Raw genomic sequence first — 19,672 nt, 5'->3', positions numbered from 1 at the left:
TCACACAGGTATCTATTTTCAGTCAGACGTTTAAGCTGTATATTTATGCGGCAGTACTGTGCATCTTCCCTCGCCTGTATTCATCACCCTTTTCATTATAACTTGTCAACAGCTCATAACTTGTGGGAAGGTTGACTTAGAAGGCAAGGGCTAACTCAACGATTCTCACTATATTTTCAGACGTATGGTTTTTACTGTTCTGTCCTTTTGTTTTATCAAGCGTTTCCCTTCTCCAATATCATCGGGTCTCTACACTATCAGTATTTCACTCCTCCTTGTTCCGTCTCCGACACCTCCAGGTCGTGAATCTCCCAGGTTCATGGTATTGCCAATACTCGCCTGAAAAATATTACGCAAGAAAGCTGTTTTTAAGAGGAAAGTTTGATCGTCTTTTCCCTGAACAGATAAGTGTATAGTGGCGCTGATGAGGTGTTGGCCAAGTGTGTTTGTTGTCCGTCAGATCATCCCTCACTCTGAACCACAACTTCGGGGTACAGATAATTTCAGTATCTTGAACAAGGAACTGTTAGCTTATGGGAATTTAGACATTTTCTTTTAAATCACATTTTTATTTATCTAAAAAATGCTTAATTTACGGGATTGCTAGATTCACCAAATAGTCTTTTTTGGGGGGATTAGCCCACCCGAGCACAGGTCACTGACCCACATCGGGGCCTGGGGGGCGAAAATATAATTATAATAATAATAATAATAATAATAATAATAATAATAATAATAATAGTAATAATAAAAATTAATAAAAAATAAAAGAATAATAATAATAACGATTACCATAAAAAAATATCGATAGTGAGAAACGATTTATGTACAGTATGTTGTGTTGTCAAAGTAAGCGAAACAATTGAGACCCTGCAATTGTGTGTAAATGAGACAGAAAGTCAGATCAGCAACCTGGGACTTGGTCACAATTTTTGTGTTGCCATATGGCAGCAGGGTCTACCATTAAACAACACATTATGCTTCCAATATCTTCCCAGGCGGTAGTACCTCAATGTTTGATAACTGCCTCTTACTCTACATTTTTGTTGTTGTTTTAGTGGTTGGGAGCTGTAAGAGCTACTGCGAAGTATTAAGTGTTGAGGGTCACCGATGACAGTGTTGGAGGAGGAGCCATCACACATACACACGTCACCAGCCCGTGTGGTGTTGGACAGCTCTCCACCGTGACCTTAATTAACTTCTGTCTCCTGTCACAGTCATGTTACTGTGTTCCATCAGCTACCCTCCAAATACCATAACCTCTTCACCTTGTTTTCCCCCTTCAGTATTAATGTTGTTTAACGTTCAGCTACTGTTTGCACAACGTCCCCCTCCCATTCTGACTCTTCAGCTCGCGCTGCCACATCACAAACGACTCGTACATTCACGCCCAGCTGTCATACTATACCCTAGTCCTCTGGTGTGGTGCCGTGTCCGTGTCCTCCAAGTATCAGCTGCTACTTTTGTTGACATCTGGGTTTGGGAGAGGTTGTCCTCTGACGCGGGTCGGTGCCCCTCCTCCACCAGCCTCCAGCGAGGGGTAGGCAGCGGGGGGTGAGGGTGTGGCCCTACCATCTCCATCTGGATCGATCCCAAGCTTTGGCGCGGACAACTCGCTCGGGGGGGAAATTGACGGCAATCCTGCGTTCTTTCCTCCCCGCACGGTGCATGTGGTGGTGGTGGACACAACTTTTGCTCGTTTCATTTGGCAGTGAGATTATTAGGTGTAGAAGCTGGGCTGACTGTGTTTGGGCGTACATAAGGCAGTTGTTAGTGGTGGGGATGGGTAACTGTCCTCCACCACGCCACTAGGAAGGGGGAGGGGGATAGTAGAACACCCACTGTCCTCCCCTGCTGGCCATTTGTACATCTTCCTATTTGAAGAAAAGTCGACTATCACAAATGTCTGTCTCATTTACGCTTTCCCCACGAGGCTTATGAATACAGCCAGATTTCTTTGTGAATTCTGTGGAAGAGAGTTTTCAGGTTTGTCGAGGTGGCATGTAGTAGTGAAATGGCGTGGTTGGTGAAAGAAGCGGTGATGGGGGCGTGGTTGGTGAGAGTAGCGGTGATGGAGGTGTGGTTGGTAAGAATTGCGGTGACGGGGGCGTGGTTGGTGAGAGTAGCGGTGATGGGGGCGTGGTTAGTGAGAGTATGATGGGGGCGTGGTTGGTGAGAGTAGCGATGATGGGGGCGTGGTTGGTGAAAGTAGCAGTGATGGGGGCGTGGTTGGTGAAAGTAGCAGTGATGGGGGCGTGGTTAGTGAGAGTAGCGATGATGGGGGCGTGGTTAGTGAGAGTAGCGATGATGGGGGCGTGGTTAGTGAGAGTAGCGATGATGGGGGCGTGGTCCACTCCGGTAACAGACACACGCCCCACTCTAATAAACTCGCCAATGATGGTCAGATACGCTTGATTAACGTAGGTGGTGGGCGTGGCGGGTGGTGAAGGTCATGTGGGCGTGGTGGATGATGATGGCCACCAGCAGAGGTATGGTGGGCTTGGGAAGTGAAAACAGGCGATGAAAGGATAGATATAACCCACAGAGGTGTTGGTTAGGTGAAGAGGAGAGGATGAGTCAGGTGGACATCATTGGGTGTGGTAGGAGGTGATGTCAGGTGAGGAGTAGGAGTAGGGGGGAGAGAAATGGGGGGGGGACGGGGGTAGGTTTGTGTTCATGGAGGGAAGAGTAAGGGGATAATGAGGGGAGAGGTGAGCGGGACGGAGGGGGAGAAGAGAGGGTTGAAGAGGGGAGATTAAGGTGTGTCTGTGTGTGTGTGGAAGGAAGGGTTGTACGGAGGAGAGCGAGAGGGTGTAGTGCAGAATTATGGTGTGATGCTTGTTCCGTGGGGTTGCCTAATCAGAGAGAGAGAGAGAGAGAGAGAGAGAGAGAGATTCTTTTCATTTTATTTCTTTGTTCTTGAATCGTCTTCTCTCACACGCCTACACTGTACAGGTATGCGTGTTGATGTAACCATTCACTGTTTCTCACACGTTGACAACAGTTCCCAAGTCTGAGGTAAACGAAATTCTTGTATAAAACACCTTTAAGTTCTCGCATTGTCACTTGAACCACAAACATACTATTGTGGATCGAAGGTTTACTGTCATATCAACAGTGTCAACCTCCTCGCTAAAACACACACACACACACACGCACACACAGGTGAGTGTAGTGGAAAAGGAAAAACCCTCCCTCACGACTCTTCCCTCACCTTTACCTCTCCCTCCCTCCCCCACCCCTTCCCTCCCTCCCTTCCCTCCCTCCCCTTCCCTTCCCTTCCCTTCCTCCTCCTCCCTCCTCCTCCTCCTCCTCCCTCCTCCCTCGAGAACCTGTAACCTCTCACTCTAATAACTGGGAGGAGCATTAGGCCTAAAGGTGTGTGTGTGCGTCTGTGCGTGCGTGTGTCTGTTTATGTAGGGAGGGGTGGGGGGAGAAGGGTGTACGGGAGGAGGGAGGGGGGCCAGGAAGACTACCATAGCCAAGCCCAGGAGAAGGTAGTGAGGGGGAAGGAACCAGGTAGCCATGACAACGGCGTCAACCTGTCTAATGAGGAGATATACCTGTCTAATGAGAAGGTGTACATGAGGTGTACCTGTCTAATGAGAAGGTGTACCTGTCTAATGAGGTGGTGTACCTGTCTAATGAGGAGGTGTACCTGTCTAATGAGGAGGTGTACCTGTCTAATGAGGAGGTGTACCTGTCTAATGAGGAGGTGTACCTGTCTAATGAGGTGGTGTACCTGTCTAATGAGAAGGTGTACATGAGGTGTACCTGTGCCTTTTTCCACATGTTTGCCTTTGATCCAGGTTGAGGGGTTCTATAGGTACTAAGTATTAATAAAATACACAGCAACATTAGAGGCAAGGATAGTGAATTCCATGGAGTTTGAGTACCAGATGTGAGATGGGGTGTCTGTAGGTGTGACTGGTGGTGGGTGTGGCTAGTGGTAGTAGTTGTTGTGGTGGTGGGTGTGGCTGGTGGTAGTAGTTGTTGTGGTGGTGACGGATATGGCTGGTAGTAATTGTTATGTTTTTCCACACACATGGGACTACTCAGAAATACGTACACACACACACACACACACACACACACACACACACATTAGCGGATACTGACGAACTAGAGGCTGGTCTTTTAGCCGGATAGGAGATAAGTATTCTGTGTTATTCTTGGGGTCCGGACAAAAAAAAAACTCGGAAAAAAGACCCCTGGAGAAAAACCCCTCAGTTGAAGTGCAAAATAGGTTAGGTTAGGTATTGCAGTCTTATGATATAATAAATATAGTATTTTACATGTCAGAGAAGTGTTCATAAAATGTAAGTAATAAAGAAAAATAATAATTATTAAATATTTTTTTTATTATTACCGGTATTTGCCCTTGGGTTTTTTCTGGGTATTTTTGTCCGAGGGAGTTTTTGTCCTTGAGCTTTTTTCCGTAGGGGGCTTTTGTCTGGGGAGTTTTGTCCGGACCCCCGGCGTACCCATTTTATTATTTAGCTCAGTGTGGCTCCAAACTCGTGGTCGCTCATGTTGGAGGTGACTTGAGGGGGGTGGGGTAGTCGTCGTGTTTACTTAAGCTCATTGGTATTCATCCATGACGTGTCATTCTGGCCTCTGAGGTGGTGGTGGTGGGCGTGGCAGACAAGGTAAACACAAGGTAAACACGCACACACGAACAACTGCTGCTACTGTTACTCTTGCTTCTGATATCCTTCCAGTAAGTTCATGGCCCTGCGATCTGAACAACTGGTACACGACCGCCATGTTAAGTGGGAGTCTCGGTCAGTCTATTTAAGTCCTGAGTTATCACTTCATATACCGCCTTCAGATAACAGACCACACCCTCTCCTTGTCCATATCCACTGCCACCAGCGATTTTCTTCAACTTAAGCCTTCTTAAAGGGTCAGGGCAGAAGGTTACAGGTCGCAGAGTACTGTTTTGGGACCCCTCTGTGTGTGTGTGTGTAAAAATGGAAATCAGGGTTAAACAAAGGAGATATAACAAAGGTACTTAAATTATCCAACCAGGAAAAAGCTCGTAGCAATGGTTTCAAATTAGATGAAATTTGGATTTAGGCGCAAGATAGGTAAACATTAGTTTAGAAATAGAGTAGTGGATGAGTAGAACAAGTTACCAATCATCAATATTTACTCGAACACGCTGGATAACTTCAAAAATAGGTTGGACGGATATATGACCGATAGGGGTTGGGTGTAAATGGGACTGCCCAGTATGGGCCAATAGGGCCGCTGCAGTTTCCTCCAATCTTGTGTTCCTATAACACGCTCACTTAGGCTCCAAAAACAGTATTGTGCTAACTTTTGTACTCTGGACTCGCCCCTTTAATCTACTCGTATATAGATAATATTTTCTTCTTGAACCTGTGTTGGGCGTCATGTTGTCTTGGATGGTGTGTATTTAGGTGACGCATTTTCCTCTTTCATTCTGGGTCACGTCTCTCCCCTTCTCGCCATCACCGTGTTTACCAAATATTGTTACCGTCTTATTTGTGTCGTGATATATAAAGGAAGCAAACAGAGTAGATGTTTACTAGAAGATTTTTTTTTTACTTCATTGCAAGACAAATATAAATTGACGATCATGTGTAGGATTCAAAAAAATGATATTGCCGAACTTATTTTTATTAAAACCATATATTCTATTTAGATGACGTGTGTTATTTACATTTGTCATAACTTCCATCCAGATGGTTATTCCCTACCCCCACCATTCCCTCGGCCCTGCAGCTGTAGTGCGTGGTGACCTGTAACTGGTGCGGGAGAGGTCAAAGTTCAGGTGAGGTGAGGAGAGGCCGGGAGCTCTCGTGGCCCCACCCGCTTCACGAATAATTTAGACGGTCTCTCTCTCATCCTTCCCTGCTGGATCTTTATAATGTTCCCTAATTATTATTGACTCAAGTTATATTAAAGCGGGATAGTGTTCTTCGTTCATGCTTTCATTGCTTAAAGAACCGAACACTCAAGACCCAAGTTCAACAGCTGAGTGAGGAGAATTCCAAGCTCAAAACGGAACTAACGACAACACCAGACCGGGTGGATTATGTGGATGACATAGGGCGGCGAAACAACCTCAGGTTTGCCGGAGTCGCCGAAGATGCCCACGAGAACAGGGAGTCAACCCAGCGCAAAATTTCACGTCTGCTGAATGAACATTTTAAACTTCCTGAAGTCAAGTTTGACCGTGTTCAACGCGTCGGGAAACCCAACCCCTCCCGCGACATCATAAAATTCTCATCCCCCTGTGACTGTGACATAGTGTTTTATCAACATACTAAGCTGAAAGGCACCACTCTCTTCGTCAACGAGGACCTATGCCCAGGTACGACTAAAGCCCGTCTACAGCAAATGAACCAGTTTAAAGAAGTCGGGAAACAAGGGAAACGCGTAACGTTCAGTCGTAAAACCCTTGTTGTGAGGGGTTGGGCAAGTAGACACCCGCCCACTCACCCACCCGCTGTACCAACCCCCCCAAGCCCCTCAAGAACCCCCTCCCCACTGAGGGGGAACCAGCCACTGTCGCTATTACCTGAGAGTTCGCCCCCTGCCGGCCAACTCAAGTACTACACGTCTACCCTCTGTGGTGGAAACCAGCAACCCTCAAAACCGAGTGACAGGAGCACCTCCCACTCAATCTGGGAATCACCCTTAACAGTACCGGTCATCAAAATTCTGTTGGTTGTAGCACTTGTGAGTACGTTACCCCCCTACTAATATAACTTTCTTAGATATTCCTTTTTCACACCTCAGTTACATAATACTTCCTTGAGATAAATGTATAGTATATATCAGGTGCCTACAAGAGAGCTTAGGTTCTCAACTAGCTCAGCCTTGTTAATATTGTTATTATTATCCACTCTGTATCTGTGTTTTTTTTGGCTAAATAAACTGTTTCAATTCAATTTAAAGATTTTGTCTTCATAGTTCTCGTGCCATCGTGTCAGTCATATGTAGTAGGTGACTGTTTACAAACCGCATTATTTCAGAAGAAAATTTAGTCCTCTCAAAAGTGAATTAATATTTAGCAGGAATACTGTGTAACCTAAACGCTGTATACCGGGTTGAGCTGGTCTTGTAGCCTGAGAGAACGGCGCTTATTGTTGGTTGTCTTTGTGTACTGTACCAAGGTCTTTTCCTCTCGCAAAGAAGTTGTCCTTTGTAGTGATCTAGAAACCATCCCTGTTTATTGAACTATACCAGGAACCGCTGTGTCGCCCATGATCATGTTGTATCTCTGTTTTACATATTGGAATAATTCATATTTTTAACACGGGATGAAACAGGACCCTGTGTAAGTTATTATGATCCGGGTCCGTTTAAGTGTGGTGTCTCTTTGTTAAGGGTGATAACGAGGGCTGGCGGCGCCGTCTGTACTCTCACTGGCACAACACATGACGCCCTCACTATTTATCTTCGTGAATTTTTATTAAGTATTATTTTAAGTGTTCATGGAAACATTGACCCGTCCTTCACATGCACGGGGGTTGACTTCCTGACCATCGAGTAAAATTTAAATGGTTTAAAAATAACAGGTAGAGGGAAGACTCGTTTGTGAATCTCCCCTGGGTGCTCCTGGTGAGGGATGGTGCCACTGCTGGGAGATTGGAATGTCATCTCATATGCTATCTTAGTGACTTTTTTCCGCCGCTACTGGATGAAGTTTTGTGGGAGTCAGGTATGAAAGCCATTACCAAGGAGCTGCAAACCCTTTAAGGACAAACTTATGAAACCTAAGTGCTTCTATTAAGTTTAGGTTACCTGTCGTTAGCTGTGTTAGGTCAGGGCTTCATTAAGGGGTACCGTGCGAAGCCTGGCAGTAGTGTTTTTCATACCTGACCACTTTCTATTGCCAGCATCGTGTGACAGTTCTCAGGTTAGGATGTGGTCGTTGTGGTGTTGGTAGTTGCAGTCACTTGTTAAAGTCATGACCCAAAACACTGATTATACAGGTCGTATGTATTAACTGCTTATATGGCAGATGACTCAATCGTATGTTTTGCCTGTAAATTCATTCACTTATAGAATACATTTTATATTCAAATTAAATAATAATTTGGGTGTATTTTTCAACAATACTTTTTGTTTTGTTATAATTTCGAGTATCATCGTACAGTACCTTACAGTTAAATGATTTCGTGTGTATGAAAATAATTAGTTGTAATGCATATTTTTATGAGTGATTATATAATGAAATATTTTCCCTATAAATGGTATTTGACGCCAGCTTTAGGGGGTTGGGTTTGTTTTGTTTGTTAACTCATTTGCGTGAATATTAATGAACCGAGTAGCAGCTGATCATCATAATATTTTTAGCGCTGGTTGGGCGGCCGGAACCATCACGGGGGATTTCACGCGCGATTTTTATGCAGAAGTAAATAGTGTGTAAATGTGCTATTAGCCAAGGGGAGGGTGCTAGTGTAAGTTTCTATTGGCGCTAGTGGGTGATATATATACTGCTGTTGATGAGACAGTAACAATTTGCTCTGCTCCTTATGAAAGTTGAGGAGGTAGTTGTGTAGTTACCGAACAAACTCACGTACATCTTGCTTACTAAGGCTGGGGAAGTGGAGTGATAGTAGCGAACTGCAGTAGAGTGGGATGATCTTAGCGAACCGATGAAAGAAGTGGAATAATCAAAGCAGACGTGGAGTGAACATATCGTAGCGAACTGATGTGTAGTATACTGAGTAAGGTAAGATAGGTAATGGAAGAGGGGTAGTAGTGAGGGTGGCTGGTCAGTTGTTTTGGCCGGGTTGGATGCCACAAGGATCAGTCTGGCTGAGCTAGTACCGAGGTCAAGTTTACTGTCATCATGGCCCTTGTCAATGAACCCCTTCGTTGGGCTACCACCGTCACCGAAGGCACTGCAGTCAGTTGCATATTATATTAATGAGGCTGGTAACGTAGCCAGATTGCCGAGTTTGGTTTAGTATGAGAAAGCACCCGATTTAGAGGCTGGATAATAGTTCATATTGGATTAATCGGGTATTTATCATATATATATATATTTCATATCGGTAATTTACCAGACTTGTAAACAACTTCTTTTTTTTAAAGTTTAACTGTTATTTACCTGGATTATCGAGAGTTGACTAGGCTGTATATCGGCACTTTGACGTGTGTGTGTGTTTCTCTCAGCCACCACCTCATTGTTCTCAACAGTTTCTTTAGCAGCCAATACAAGTTTCCCCTTTGATGTTGCTATGTTCCCCTTGGGTAGTTGGATTAGTTTTCTTGCTCTTCGTCATCAGAGAACACCGCCGCCACCGTATAATAAGTGTTACCCCCGGAAAGCTTGCAGCAGGTCAAGAGACTGTACTCGCGTGGATTTCATTTCGTGCGTCAATTGGGTTAATTTTTCGAGCTCATTTGTATCCTCTGATGAGTCTACCGAGTACTTGTCCAGTTCTCTCATCAAGTGGTAGGGAGAGTTTGTGTCGGGCATGAGTGGTAGGGAGAGTTTGTGTCGGGCATGAGTGGTAGGGAGAGTTTGTGTCGGGCATGAGTGGGTAGCGAGCTTGTGCTGGCATGAGGAGATTAAAGCCGGGCAAGGAGGTAGGGAGAGCTTGTGTCGGCATGAGTAGGGAGAGCTTGTGCTGGGGCAAGGAGTGGTAGAGAGCTAAAGGGCAGTGGTAGGGAGAGTTTGTGTCGGGCATGAGTGGTAGGGAGAGTTTGTGTCGGGCATGAGTGGTAGGGAGAGTTTGTGTCGGGCATGAGTGGTAGGGAGAGTTTGTGTCGGGCATGAGTGGTAGGGAAAGTTTGTGTCGGGCATGACAGTAGTAGGGAAATTTGGTGTCAAGGTAATTTAGCTTACGACAAAAACCTTATGAAGTCTCTCCTAATTAAACTAAAATCGGAAAGCCGAGAAGAAACACGCACAACTTCACCTATTGACCCACCGGCCTTGTCCTGAGGGGAGTGTAGTAATCCGCCATGAAGCTCTAGTTGTCGTCCCTCCACTCGACAAGGCCCCTCTCCGTGGCGGCTTTGGCTAGAGCGACAGTCTGTTTCAGTGGTCTGTTTACCTCACGAGGCCATCTTTAGGTAGAGGAGGCGTAAGTGGTGTATATCCCCTTGTACTCTTGGTTTCTCCTACACGCTACGTGAATAAAGCTGGACTAAGCAAGTGTCCCGTGGAGCTTCACCAAAGGAGCCTAATACTGTTATCTGGTGGTTCCGCGTGATCTGGACCACGGACCACCAGATTTCTACGGGATTAACGAAACAAGCTTATTTTTCAACCCCGCCTCCTTTCCCTGTAATGGCGCAAAAAGTCAGGTAAATGCTGAAACCTTTCATTATTTTTGCTGAGTAAACCACTAAGCCTATTTCCGGTTCAAGGTACCAGGACGGGGCGAGCTGTATGCTAACTTATCTGAGGAAAAATGTCTGAATTTTGCTATACTGATGATTAATTACGAACCAATTTGTAATAAGAGCAATGTAATGCACCACCATGAATGTAAAACACCTGGATATCTCTTACTTTATAGTCAGCGCCAGCCGTTCGTTTCTAGAAAAAACCTCATCTGCGAATACACACAACTACAGTAAGCCGCGCTGCTTTTGCCGGGACTTAGGTAGCCAGCCGTGTACTCCAAGCAAATCTGGGCCGTGCTGCTAGTTACAGTAAGGCTCTTAATTTGTGGTGTTGGGCATGGGCGCTCACTTAATCTGGCACCCGGAAGTGGACGGAGTGACGACGATACCGAGGATGAAGCCAGCGGTCTTCCCTCGCTCACCCTCAATCGCTAATATGATTGATTAGATACAGTGGGCGGCCTGCCTTACGTGTCTCCCAGCCTGCGTTCCTCCATATCCCCCCGTACATCATTATCATCACTTACCACCAGAACTCAAACTCATTTCTACATACTACCTGTATTTAACTTTCCCTGTTCCTCGCCAACTCTACTGCTGAATTCTTAGTCATTTTAATTTCATATCTCTCCCCTCCCCTCGTTATTCTTCTCGCCTTCTCCTCAACTGTTTAAGCGGATCAGTCCATCATCAGGCTGGCCATGTGTCTTTTCATCTCATCTCGTTGGCCATATTGCTGAGTGGCCACCTCCTTTATTACACCCCTGGCCCCGTGTGTGTGTGTGTGTGTGTGTGCGCGTGCGTGTGTGCAGCTACTGTCAGTGTGCTCTGTCAGGTGTGGGGGGGGGTCTTTGTGGCCTTGTGTTTTTTGTGGTGTGTGTGAGAGAGAGAGAGAGAGAGACATAATGGTGGCGCTACCTATCTTTTGAAGTGGGCGTGTGGTGTGAGCAAGTTTGTGCTACGTACCCTAGTTTGTGGTTGTCGGTGTGTTAACGTTGTCAGGGTGCAACGTGACCTGTGACATGGTCTCAACGATGTTAAAAAGATTTCTTGGTGTTGGTGGTCGTGTGCACCGCCATATCTAGATGATAAAGCCATATGAAGGTAGTGTGGACAAAGCCTGGTCACACATTACGCACCTTAGGGTTTAAGGCTTCACCTGTCGGAGAGACGAGTCAGGTGAGCGTCCCGTCCTCTCTCTCACCACAACCTGTTAACTTTGTGTTGGTGGGGTGATCCGGAGCACCGTGTAATTAGGTGGTACAGGCGGCGCTCACCACCAGCATGGGAATCGTGTTGTTTTTTGTAGAGTAAAAAAAATAGCCCTGTTGCTGATGTATATACCATTAATTTTCAGGATAATTTTACTTCTTTAATTCGCTGATGGAAGCTCATCGGCCCTTCGCTCATAAGTCAACTTTGTGGTGTGAATTTTCGTCCCCAGAACAATAAAACAGTCGTCTCCTCCGTTTGTGTCTCTCTCCGTGCTTTTCAGGCGGAAAAAACCGATGAGAGCTGATATGTTTATATCCCCCTTAAGGGTGCCAAGGTCAAGTTCGAGCATGAAGGTCACTCACCCATAAAAATTACTCTCTATGGCTCCGTAGTCTAGAGCGCGTAAAATTAGCTGCTGTAAGGGTGTGTCAATTTAGTTTATATACAGGTTTATAAATGTTCCCCACGATCTGACAGCTGATGGTCGTCACCACTGTTGACATGGATGAACGTGAGACGTGTGCTAGTCTCTCTCTCTCTCTCTCTCTCTCTCTCTCTCTGCCGCGGAGGAAGTAAAGGTTTTATTGAGTTAATTAAGTTTTGTCTAGTTTTGTTTCTTGACGAGATTTCAACAGGGAATTGACTTAACAATTCAGATTACACACACACACATTCCGGAATGGTGTGGAGTGTTGCGGTGTTTGGAGATGATGCTGTTGCCTTCTGGTGACCCCGACCGGGTAAAAGTCATGGGAATGGAAGGTTCTTGTCCGCATGCCGAATGAGCCGAGGATGACATGGTGCACAGCGGCCCCCGGTTGTCAGATTCACCATCTGGACGACCCACGGAGGATTAACTGGAGACAACAACTACTTTAGAAAGAATGCTGTGTTATACCGCTTGTCAGCGATTGATACCTGTGGCATAATATTCTGGAGGAATTCATGACTATCTGAAGATATTAATGATACAATACCCAGGTTGAGGTACGTCTGGAGAGAATATCTACTTGTCCTCTTGTACACACACACACACACACACAACACACACTAAAATAAATGTGTTTCAGAAATTTTATACTTTCGTAACTTTTACAACCTATTTTTGTCCTGTCAGTTACCCGGTACCTCTTGGGGTGACGGTTGACGGTAATCAGTGCGTAGGTAAACCCAAGTAACTAGCTTCTTTTTAAATACCACCTGCATAATTATATACCATGTTCGAGACATATATGACGGCATGACTCTAATCTAGATTGCAGAGGCCATGTGAGCCAGTATCCAAACAGTATAGTATCAGTAAACACATTATATATGTTTCCTTCACCTGCCACACCGTCACCCCCCCACCTGCTACACACAGCCCTCCCTTCACCACATCGCCCTTACTACAATTCCCTCATCTACTGCCGTCTCCACATCACAGTACCCTCATCTATCCACACCACAGTACCCTCATCTACTGCCTCTCCACCACAGTACCCTCATCTACTGCCGTCTCCACACACAGTACCCTCATCTGCCGTCTCCACACCACAGTACCCTCATCTACTGCCGTCTCCACACCACAGTACCCTCATCTACTACCATCTCCACACCACAGTACCCTCATCTACTGCCGTCTCCACACCACAGTACCCTCATCTACTGCCGTCTCCACACCACAGTACCCTCATCTACTGCCGTCTCCACACCACAGTACCCTCATCTACTGCCGTCTCCACACCACAGTAAAAACGACCCCTCTCATCTTCACACTCACTCGCGGACTCTTCCTCTCTTCGTTCCGTTGGACTGCCCAAGGCTTCAGTTTGCAGTGCCTGTGTCTAAGTTTAAGGTCGGGTGTGGTGTAGATGAGGGCGGGTGTGGTGTGGGGGGATGTGAGTGGGGAACGTGAGTGTGTGTGTGTGGGGGGGGTAGTAGATGTGAGTGGGTGTGTAGGGAATGAGGATAGCCTCACCTATACTAATGGTACGTGAGACTGTGTAAGTGCAGTCTTAGCGTAACTGGTATGAATATTTTGCCAAGGCTCAGGGACCCAACTGGAGCCTCGTGAATAGAGTGACCCAGAACCCCCCCCTCCGCAGCCCCGCCGGGAATCCTCCTGTCGCCTTGGATGTTGGATTTGGGGCAGGTTCGGCATCGGTCGGGTTTCACCTCTAGTATCGGTCGGGTTTCGAGTCGGTATCATTGGGATATTGGTTCAGAGTCACTGGTGAAAGTAGGGGTCACTTCTGCTTATGAACGGAACATTTTAACCCCATGAGTACAATGAATTTCTTAACCCACTGAGTGTAGTGTATTACTCCCTTAAGGCCGGTGATTTAATCTCTTATAAGTATAATAACTTAATACCTTGTGTACGATAACCGATTCTCTTAAGTATAATGACATTGTCCTCAAGGGGTCAAGCCATTGGACTCAAGAGGTCAAGACATTATAATCAGGGAGGAAAATTGTACTCTAGGAGTACAGACGTTGTACTCAAGCAGAACGCTGTGACCAAGGAGAACGTTATTATATTCAAGGAATTAAGTCATTGTACTCAAGGGGATAATGACGTGAACAGTGGCTTCTCCTCCTTGACCACACGTAACAGTCTACCTGCATCACCTGTCAGGCTTTCCACTCTGTGTTATCCTCTTTAAAAATCAATGTTTTCTCAGAAAACATGATTATAATCCTCCCAGAAACTTTCCGGGGCATTGAATATTTATCCTTCTAGTAATCCGTCTGTTTGATTGTGTACGTCCCGTAGTCTGTGTGAAACTGTACATAAGTGCATTTTAAAACGACAAGTCAAAGGTCAAGGCCACGGATGAAAAGAAAGTGGTAATGCTGGTGTAGGTCTTCTTCTCTGGGAACAACCACTTGCTTGTTGTTGTATACGTCCTCCGCTGTACTGCACAGAGTGTCTGTCCGTACGTCCAGACTTGGTAGACAGTTGTCACAAGGAAATTTCCAGTGTGTTGGATAAGCAGCTTTGCCATGTAGGTGTTGGGCTTCTTTTTAAGATGTGGAATTGTAATACAGCGAATTGAAATTTTGACTTGGATGACGAGAGAAGTGTCGTATTTACTGAGTACCTGTCTACCTCCACCTCTCTCTCTTCCGTCAGTTATATATATACAGTATATATATATATATATATATATATATATATATATATATATATATATATATATATATATATATATATATATATATATATCTTTAAATCTTCACGCTGACAAGGTGTTCATCCAGCCCTCAGTAAGTATTATAGTTTAAGCACAATTATCCACGACGCCCTCCCCCACACCACGGTACACATGTCAGCGTTTCTGTACCTGAGTCACACTTAGAGGCTTCCTCATGTTGCGTTATGAAAAACTGTAATATATTTATTATATTTTCATTAAGGTATATTGTCTGCATTTTGCAGACTGCACTGAATATTTTTTTGTGTGGGGGGGGGGGCAGGATGTAATGGGTGTATTTTGGTTAGGGTTTTTTGGTTGTATTTAGGCTAGAATGTAGTGATTGTATTTGGGTAGGAGATGCCTAGTGTACAGTATATTAATTGTATGAAAGGAAGACCAAATTAACGATGGAGGGAACCTTGAATGGAAGGTCCCTATAATGGAGGGGCCCTTCAGTGGGGGGTTCCTACCATGGAGGGACCCTCCAGTGGAGGGTTCCTACAGTGGAGAGACCCTACAGTGGAGGGTTCCTACAGTGGAGGGACCCTACAGCGGAGGGTTCCTACCATGGAGGGACTACAGTGGAGGGTTCCTACAGTAAAGGGTTCGTACAGTGGAGGGACTACAGTGGAGGGTTCCTACAGTAGAGGGACTACAGTGGAGGGTTCCTACAGTAAAGGGTTCGTACAGTGGAGGGACTACAGTGGAGGGTTCCTACAGTAAAGGGTTCGTACAGTGGAGGGAATACAGTGAAGGGTTCCTACAGTGGAGGGACCACAGTGGAGGGTTCCTACAGTGGAGGGACCCTTAAGTGGAGGGACCCTGCCGTGGAGGGACCCTGCAGTGGAGGGTTTCTATAGTGGAGGGACTACAGTGGGGGGTTCCTACAGGGAGGGACCCTGCAGTGGGAGGGACTACAGTGGAGGGTTCCTGAGGGTGTGAGGGACCCTGCAGTGAAGGGTTCACAGTGGAGGGACCCTGCAGTGGAGGGACCCGGTGGAGGGACCCTGCAGTGGAGGGTTCCTAGTGGAGGAGTGGTGGAGGGACCCTGCAGTGGAGGGACCCCTGCAGTGGTGGAGGGACCCTGCAGTGGAGGGACCCCTACAGTGGAGTGCCCTGCAGTGGTGGAGGGACCCTGCAGTGGAGGGACCCTACCCTGCAGTGGAGGGTTCCTACAGTGGAGTGACCCTGCAGTGGAGGGTTCCTACAGTGGAGGGACCCTGCAGTGGAGGGTTCCTACAGTGGAGGGACTACAGTGGAGGGTTCCTACAGTGGAGGGACCCTGCAGTGGAGGGTTCCTACAGTGGAGGGTTCCTACAGTGGAGGGACCCTGCAGTGGAGGGACCCTGCAGTGGAGGGTTCCTGCAGTGGAGGGTTCCTACAGTGGAGGGACCCTGCAGTGGAGGGTTCCTACAGTGGAGGGACTACAGTGGAGGGACCCTGCAGTGGAGGGACCCTATAGTGAAGGGTTCCTACTGTGGAGGGAATCGGGAAGGGGTCAGGTTAAATAAGGAGTAATGGATCAAGTGTGGTGAACGTTAGTGAAAACTTGCATCACAAACCTTAACCATGACCACCCCTCCCTCCCCAGGATGGGATGTGGTGAAGTGAGTGGTGATGTGGTTGTTGGAGTGTGGTGAGGTGACTAGTGATGTGGTTGTTGGTGTTTGGTGAAGCGTGGTAATGTGGTGTAATGTGGTGAAGGGTGGTAGTGTGGTGAGGCGTGGTAGTGTGGTGAGGCGTGGTAGTGTGGTGAGGCGTGGTAGTGTGGTGAGGCGTGGTAGTGTGGTGAGGCGTGGTAGTGTGGTGAAGGGTGGTAGTGTGGTGAAGCGTGGTAGTGTGGTGAGGTGTAGTAGAGTGGTAAGGTGTGGTAGTGTGGTAGTTCCTGTGGAGGAGGAGAGCCGCTTGCGTCACCTGCCTACGACATTTACGCGGCAGTAGACTGGGAGTGAAGTAGCCGGGCCATTTTTGTACCCTTCTCGTCCTTCCCGGACTTTGTCACTGCTCATTAAAGTGTTTCATATCTGTTAATAATTCCGGTTACGAATAAAATGAAAAACTGGTTTGAATATTATTTGTCAGTTTATATCATTAGTCAATGTTGTTTGTTCTTCCTGTTTTCTTTTCCTGCTTTTAATCTTTTCTTATCTAACTTTGATTATTTCCACTCTTCAGACCGGCGAGGTATATTAAGATCACGGTTTCCAAATTGAAATAATGGAAGAGTAATTAGTAACTGGGCAGATATAGCACGTCACTGACAGGCTCTTTCTCCCGTGCAATGGAAACTTCCTCAATCTCCCGCGCTTTTGCCATTTGCTGAAAAAACAACAAAATTGTCCCTTAACTTGCGATTGAATGTAGCCTACACATACTCATCACGGTAGCTTCCCTGTATCTCGATTGGCACGTTTGCTCCTGTAAATTCATTGCACATGTACTGTATAAGAACGTTCAAACATACGGACAAATCTTAAGAATATGTACACTACTGTAGAGAGTCGGCCAGCAGCATCGAGTGTTACGCCAGACAACTGCACGTAAATGAAGTTAATTGGGCAGCAGTGCAGGGGGAGAGGGATGGAGGGTTGGTCAGCCGGCTGAGGGTTGTGTGTGTTGGAGAGGATGTTTGTGATACGCTCCCCCACACTCCCAGGTTCCTCCCACACTCCCCAGGTCTCTCACCTTGACAGACCCAGTGCCGTCAGGGACCATCTCTGCCGAGGGGTGCTCCAGCAAGACGACAAGTGTTCTCTGGAGAAGAGGGGTGTCACTTTCGAGGGAAATGAGTGGTTGGACAGACACTAGACGTTAACGGCAACAGTGACGTTTAATTCATCCCAGACGTTCAACTTGGTTGCCCCCAGACACCAGAATGCAGAAATGCACATCTCAATGCATCACTGAGCGTTCATACAGTATCCTGAAACTCAGTAATTTATTTTCATTTCATTAAAATTAATATAAGAAGACATTTCACTGGGTCTGCCCAGTGGGCGTCCAGTCTCCTCATCGGTGCTGGCCCCCCGTCCCCCTCCGCTGCAGCACGTTTTCTGTTCACAGTCAGAGCCCCTAAAACGAGACCCAACATATTCCTACCCTAACCTAACATGAGGTGTCTAAACCTTCAGTGTACGGTATATATTACGATGAGAGTTAAAACAATGATAGTGATGGAGGGGCCTGCTCGGTGCTGTCCTCCAACGTAAATTACTGTGAGGTGAGTGTTTACCACCAATGAAAATGCTGAACCACGTTGCCTCTGTGTAAGTGAAATTTCCCTAAATGCGTATGGTGGTAGATACTCACTCGGTACATTGAATTTCTTGTTCTTGTGATAGTTTCGGTGGAGAAAAAATAATGAAGGAGTGTTTTTGGTCATTATGGTAGCTGCCTGAGGACACCCTGGCACCGGCGTCCTTCATGGGAATCATCACAAAAGAGACTAAAGGACCCGCTCGCCACACGGTGTTGATTAACCTGTCTGTAAAGAAATTTCCGTCACGACGGATATATCGTGACTGCCAGGACTGTTAACATGATGCCTTGCTCTTGTCTTATACCCTTCAAATGATGCCATGCCCTTGCCATATGCCTTTTAAATGATGCCTTGCCTTTTCCATACACTCCTAAAGGATGTCTTGCCCTTGCCATACACCCCTTTAATGATGCCTTGCCCTTGCTATGCACCCTTTATAATGATGCATTGCCCTTTACCATTATATCTGCATTGCCTTTGTTTGTGTGTGCAAAGCTTGGTGATCTCACCTCAGCAAACTTATCACAAGCAGGAAAGAGAATTGTTTGATATATCTGGTCACCCCCCCTTGTATCTTTTTTTTATTGTGAACCAGTTTGTTTGTTTGTTTCAGAAAACAATTTTAGATAACATTGGCGTTTTGTTATGTATCACGTGAAAATTATACTCCAGCTTGTTTCACCTGTTGATAAAACACCCTAGTGCTAACGGTAGCTAACCCAATATAAGCTTAACCCTCCCCCCCCCTCTCCCAGGTAGCTGGAGTGCCTAGGGTTCACGTGATCTTTTTTTTTTTTTAATTTTACCATGTTGGTTTGGTTTAACTGTCTTAAGACTGGACGACTAGTTTTTGTTAAGATGGGTATTAAATGTTTATGAAGTAATTCATAATGTAATTTGGTTTTCTTTCCAGTATTTCCGATGTTTTTGCCTTCAAGGGCTGCAAGTGAGCAGATTATATTTTAACAACTGTAAGGCACATGGCCATTCCCAGGAATTTCTGTGCCAGTGAATCGGAGAAAAAATCCAGTCATGTGCACATAGCGGATGGTATTGTGCAGCATCTCTGGTGTCGAGTGAGCGTTGCCTTGGCGCGTACTCGTACATGTACGCATAAGCAGGAGTACCCAGCAGAAGGGGGGGGGTGGGGGGAAGCTCATGCGTAGACTTTTATCGCTACATGATAATGATGCGTCCGGAGCAAAGCTCGTGGACTTCAGTAGTGTAGCGACAGTGGTTGGTGGATGTATACTAGGCAAACTGTGACACGAGAAACAAGCACGTCACTTGGAAATATGTAATGTGAGGACACAGCCAGGTGTGACTGTACATTCTCGTCACCTTAGGTGGTGCTGGGGTCCACAGGTGTAGCAATATTAAACTTAAATAAAAGTTGGACCTGAAAATATTTTATTTAAATAATATATGAACATGAAATAATGAATTTGAATATTAGATGAATGTGAGACTGTTCCATAAATAACGGGTTCAATATTCTGTCCTGTGCCTAGTTGGTGATACAGGATAGCTGCAGAGTGTTTAGTGGTTAAGCCAATTGATAAAAGTAATTTCAATGTGTTAGTGTGAACTGGACGTCGCGCAAAATATTCAGGGCGTCTGAGTAAGTGATGAATATAGGACATAACGGTGAAATATCTATATATGAGAACTGATA

At 46.0% G+C, this 19,672-nt stretch overlaps 1 protein-coding gene across 7 annotated transcripts in view; it reads left to right on the top strand.

The window, feature by feature from the left end:
• LOC121875198 (rap guanine nucleotide exchange factor 2-like) overlaps positions 1-19,672 on the top strand; it is a 111,963-nt gene that overhangs the window by 50,962 nt on the left and 41,329 nt on the right. The gene's annotated exons all lie outside the window — the stretch shown is intronic.

Source organism: Homarus americanus, unplaced genomic scaffold (genome assembly GCF_018991925.1).
Source record: "Homarus americanus isolate GMGI-L3 unplaced genomic scaffold, GMGI_Hamer_2.0 scaffold14532, whole genome shotgun sequence".
In the NCBI taxonomy this organism is placed as follows: domain Eukaryota; kingdom Metazoa; phylum Arthropoda; class Malacostraca; order Decapoda; family Nephropidae; genus Homarus; species Homarus americanus.
This window is presented reverse-complemented; position numbering and strand designations above follow the sequence as displayed.